This window comes from Mus pahari, chromosome 3 (genome assembly GCF_900095145.1).
Source record: "Mus pahari chromosome 3, PAHARI_EIJ_v1.1, whole genome shotgun sequence".
Taxonomy (NCBI): Eukaryota; Metazoa; Chordata; class Mammalia; order Rodentia; family Muridae; genus Mus; species Mus pahari.
This window is the reverse complement of record NC_034592.1, coordinates 56,826,873-56,832,469: the sequence shown is the minus strand read 5'-3', so window position 1 is coordinate 56,832,469 and position 5,597 is coordinate 56,826,873. Positions and strand designations below refer to the sequence as shown.

The 5,597-nt window shown below is 38.5% G+C and overlaps 1 protein-coding gene across 3 annotated transcripts in view; it reads left to right on the top strand.

Moving 5' to 3' along the window:
• The window catches only part of Tlk1 (tousled like kinase 1), a 118,436-nt gene that overhangs the window by 41,760 nt on the left and 71,079 nt on the right, over positions 1-5,597 (top strand). The window lies entirely within an intron of this gene.

Sequence of the window (5,597 nt, the reverse complement as noted above, 5' to 3'; positions counted from 1 at the left end):
AATTTTTTTTAAAGATTTATTTATTTATTATATGTAAGTACACTGTAGCTGTCTTCAGACACTCCAGAAGAGGGCATCAGATCTTGTTACGGATGGTTATGAGCCACCATATGGTTGCTGGGATTTGAACTCCGGACCTTCGGGAGAGCAGTCGGGTGCTCTTACCCACTGAGCCATCTCACCAGCCCTTGCTATTATTTCTTGACCAAAAGGTCCTTGCCTATGCTTTTTTATATGGAAGGAAGTGTGCCCTGCTTTACCTGTAGAAGTTTCTAAGTGTGAGGTCTTACATGGAATCCTTTGCTCTGTTTTAAACTTAGTTTTGAACAGAGAGAGAGGGACCTAGCTTCCCACCAAGTTTGAATAGATTGTCTTTCTCTCCAACATGAATTTTTAGCACCTTTGTTGAAGATCACTTGGCTGAACCCATGTGGGTTTCTTTATCTTCTGCTGTGTTGATCTGTGTATGTTAGTCTTAGTAGCATGCTGTATCTGTTACATGTCTGGTATATATTTGAAATCAGATACCGTGATACCTCCATCCTTGCTCTTTTTGTTTTTGTTTTGTTTTTTTTTAAACTCACGATGTCTTTGGCTACTTGATGTCATTAATATTTCTATGTAAGTTGTAGCATTTCTTTTTCTGTTTCTGTGAAGAATGTACTTGGCTTTTGATGGAGGATTGTGTTGAATCTATAGATTGATTGGGTTTGGTAATATAGCATTTTTACAATATTATACTAGTCCTTGGGCTCTATCTTGTAGTGACTCCAATTTGTCTATAATGTTTTAAGGTTTTCATTGTAATTTTTTCATTTCCTTGGTTAGGAATCTGTCATTTATTTATCTATGTGTATCTCTCTGTCTGCGTACACACACACACATTTTTTTAAATCTTACACTGTGTGCTATCCCATCATGAATTTCCTTCTCGGAATATGTTGTTGATATAAGCTATTGGTTTTTGTATGTAGAACGTGTATCCTAATACTTTGCTCAAAGTCAATCAAATCTAAGAACTTTCTGGATGCTTTAAGAGTCCCTTTAAGGATGGTCCACAAAGGGAGCTCCAGGACAGCCAGGGCTGCACAGAGAAACACTGTCTCGAAAAACAAAAAAAAAAAAAAAAAAAAAAAAGAATGGAAACATATTATCTGTAAACAACAGTGATTAGAATGAGTTCCTTTGCTTCTTGTTTTTGTCTTACGACTGACTAATAATTCAAGTACCATGCTGAATGAGAGTGAAGTAGTGGAAACCTGACTTGTTCCTGATTTTAGAGGAAACACTTAGTTTTTTCTGCTTTAGTATAATGTTTTGTCATCAGTCTTTATAATGTTGTAGTTTGATCCCCTTTGCTGCTAAGTTCTTCAGCATTGGTCATGGAAGGATGTTGAACTTTGTCCAAAGACCTTTTCCACATCGGTTGAGACAGCTGTGATTACTGCCCCTGGGTCTGTTCAGATGCTGTATCTCATCTTCTGATTAGTGTGTGTTAAATCATTCTTTATCCTTCTTGGGGTAATTTTGTGTTTCTTACTTTGAGAACCTGCCAAATTGTTTTCTAACTGTTCTTTACCCTCTCAGCAATGTACAGGAAATATAGTTTCTCCATCCTTGTCAGGATTTTGTTGCTGTCTCTTCTAATGTAGCATTTTGGTTGGTGTATAAAGCAATACCAGTAGTGTTCTGATTTACATTTCCCTGTTGACCAGGGACGATGAACTTTTCCCCATACACCTACTTATCATTGATATGTCTTCTCTGATGGAGTATCTAGTCAGATCCTTTCCTTGTTTTTAAGTCTGGTTGCTTTTAAATCTTCAGTTAAAATGGTTTTTGTATGTGATAGATGGGTAATAGACCTTTGTACGATAAATGATTTACAGAGGTTTCTTCCATTCTTTGGGTATTGTATCTGAGAAACTTGCATAGTTGTGTCACATAATGTATATTTTTTGCTGAGACACTGTTGAGGAGTGAGTGTATTATGTCCTTCACAGGCTCATGTGCTGAATGATTGGTCTCAGCTCCTGGTGCTGTTTGGGAGATTTGAGGAGATGAGGTTTATTTAGCTGGAGGAATGAGGTACTAGAGGGTGAGCCTTTGAAAGAGTTACCACTTCCTCTGCCCCTTTCCATCTCTGTTTTCCTTTGTCTCCTTTTCATGTTCCCTCTGTGATGCTATTGCCAAATGCATAAAACCATGTGATGAAACATTCAGACAAACCAAATAATTCTTCTCTTTAAAGGTGTTTTCCCTGGTCATAAAATGAACCCAGAAAGATGTTTATAGTTTTAGCCCCTACATTCAGATCTTGGATTATTTTAAACACATATATGCGTGTGGGTGCGCACACACACTCACACGCACATGCTTTTATGCACAGCACGTTCAGTGTGTGTATCTGTGCTTATCTAGTTGTTTATAACCAGTCATAAATGTGTGAGTTTGTTTCTCTACACTTAGTTCTCTGTTGATCTATACTTTTGTCCTCAACACAATACTACACACTTCAGTGTAGTTAGTGATACCTTTTAAAACTGGAAGTGCGCTTTTGCCAACTCAATTCTTGTTTAAGATTATTTTGGATATCCTGAGTCTCTTTATTTCAGTATGACTTTTAGAACCAGTGGGTCACCTCATAGAAACAAAAGCAAACAAACAAACAAACAAACAAAAAACCAACTGGAGTTTTAGTAGAAGTCTCAGGTAAATGTTTAGGTCAGTGTAAGGTAAATGTTTAGGTCAGTGTAAGTATTGGAACTTTAGTAAGTTGTCTAGTCTATACCTTTACATCTTTTTAGGTCTTTTTTCTTTCAATGATGTTTTATGACTTTTGTTATATAACTTTTATTTGTTTGAATTTCTGAGTTTTTCTCTTTTTTATGTTTTTTTTAATTAGATATTTTCTTTATTTACATTTCAAATGCTATCCCAAAAGCTCCCTATACCCTCCCCCTGCCCCTGCTCCCCTACCCACCCACTCCCATTTCTTGGCCTTGGCATTCCCCTGTGCAGGGTCATATAAAGTTTGCAAGACCAAGGGGCTTCTCTTCCCAATGATGGCCGATTAGGCCATCTTCTGCTACATATGCAGCTAGAGATACGAGCTCAGGGGGTGCTGGTTAGTTCATATTGTTGTTCCACCTATAGGGTTCCTTCAGCTCCTTGGGTACTTTCTCTAGCTCCTCCATTGGGGGCCCTGTGCTCCATCCAATAGCTGACTGTGAGCATCCACTTCTGTGTTTGCCAGGCACTGGCATAGCCTAACAAGAGGCCGCTATATCAGGGTTCCTTCTGAGTTTTTCTTTCTCACAGTAGTATAAAGGTACTGAATTTTGTTTTTTCTCTTTTAATGAAATTGTTCTCTTCACTCATTTCAAGTGTTTATTGCTATTGAATAAAAAGTACAATTGAGTTTTGTGCATGGCTCTTGTTGAAGTACATCCTAGTTGACCTTACTTATTAGCTCTGCTAGTTTTACCAAAAGCAGTAAGTGTTTGAAGTTACTCAGTGTTCCTGTGTACATGATGCTGTAGGGAGAAGAGCAGCTCATGTTAGTTGTCAATTCTCCTTCCTAGCATTGACATTCTTTACCATAGGTTTGGCCTAAGGAACAGGCTCAGCTTCAGTTTCCTTGTTGGTTGTGAGTGAGTCTTTTAAATCCAGGATTGTTCTGCCCTTACCTTACTTTTCTTGATTAACCGTTGCGACTGTTACCTCTAGTCCACAGCTACCCTCTTAAGAAACAGACAAGGAGTGAGCTGTGTCACACCATCACCGCTGCTGCTTTATTTTACTGTTGAATTACCCCAGCAGGCATGGGTAGTGTGGAATGTGTGCACTTAGGACACCATTTTCCTGGTTTGGTGGGTTTTCTAGAAGGCACATCTCATTGTATACTGTCCTTCTTGGACTCTTCACTGGTCTCACATAGGTTCCAAGCTTTGATCGCTGTCTTTTCTTGTGTCCCACTTTTATGCTTCTCCCTCCATTTTCCATCACACTTACACTTTTCTTTAGTCAAACAAGCTGGTTTCTTAAACAGGTGGGTTTCCTGTCTTTTCTTTTAAACGTGCAGTTGACCTTGTTTCATCCCATAACCCTCTGTCATCAGATTCAGGCAGTGCTGTTTGAGGTGAAACAGCATCTTGAGAGTGTTTCTCAGACTACATGATTGCCCAAACACAAGTTTGGGGTATCTGAGCATACTTACATCACATGTTAATTATTTATTTTCTACTAGACTACTAAAATGTTGAGGACCAAAAGACTTGCATATTTTAATTTGAGTGATGAAATAACTTAAAAGTTCAGAACAGGGCTGGAGATGGCTCAGTGGTTAAAAGCACTGACCTCTCTCCAAAGGGCCTGTGTTTGATTCCTAGCACACACATGGAAGCTATAACAGCCTGTAATTCCAGTACTAAGGGCTCCGATGCCCTTTTCTGTCTTCTGTGGGCAGGCATGCAAGTGATGCACAGACATATGCAGGCAAACATACCTACATGTTAAAAGTAATTTTTTTAAAGTTAGAAAAAGAGAAATGAAAATAGTATGCCTGATTCTGATTTGTTTTGGGGAAAAGTGGAAATTAAGTTTATTTAGGGTAGTTTTGTTTTGTGGTTTTCTTTTCCTTCCCTTGTACTGGATGTTAAAGCTAGGGCCTTGTACATGCTAGACAAGGACTCTGCCCAGAGTAACTGTATGCCCAGCCCAAAAAATTTATTTTGAGACTTGAATTTATCCTAGAAAGTATTAGGAAAAATATTTGAATTGCACCTGGAGTTAGCACAGAATCATACAGTCTTCTAAACCTGCTCATGCATTCTATTCCTGGTGTCCAGAGCTAGCAAGGTGTCTGGAAATGAAAATAGTGCCAGTGTTTGATTAACTAATAATAATCCTCACCTCCAAGCTGATGATATCAGATGAGAATAAAAATCACAGTTGTATATTTCATCTGTGTTTATGCGTAGGGAATCTAGGGCCTTTCACATGGTAGTCAGGCTATCTACATTCAAGCTGTCTGCCCAGCATTCCTCAGCATACATCTTTTTTGTTGTTGTTTTTGTTTTGTTTGTTTGTTTTTCAAGACAAGGTTTCTCTGTGTAATCCTGGCAGTCCTGGAACTCAATTTGTAGACCAGGCTGGCCTCGAACTCAGAAATCTGCCTGTCTCTGCCTCCCAAGTGCTGGGATTAAAGGCATGCACCACCACTGCCCCGCCTCAGCATACATCTTAAAGGATTCCATGTATAAGCTTTCATTTAATATTCCTGGTTTGCAGACAGAATTATATACCTGGCTTAGATAGATATCTTATAGTTATTCTAGTAATAGCCAGAGTAGAATAGGCACAGCTGTGAACTTGTATGTAGATATACTTGGTTTTGCCCATTTATCATCTAGTTCATGGGAGTTAGTAGGGTTCTTAGAATATTTTGTAAATTAAACCCTCATTTCAAAAAATTCTATTAAAATATTAGCCTGATGGTTTCCTTTCCTTTCCTTTCCTTTCCTTTCCTTTCCTTTCCTTTCCTTTCCTTTCCTTTCCTTTCCTTTCCTTTCCTTTCCTTTCCTTTCCTTTCCTTT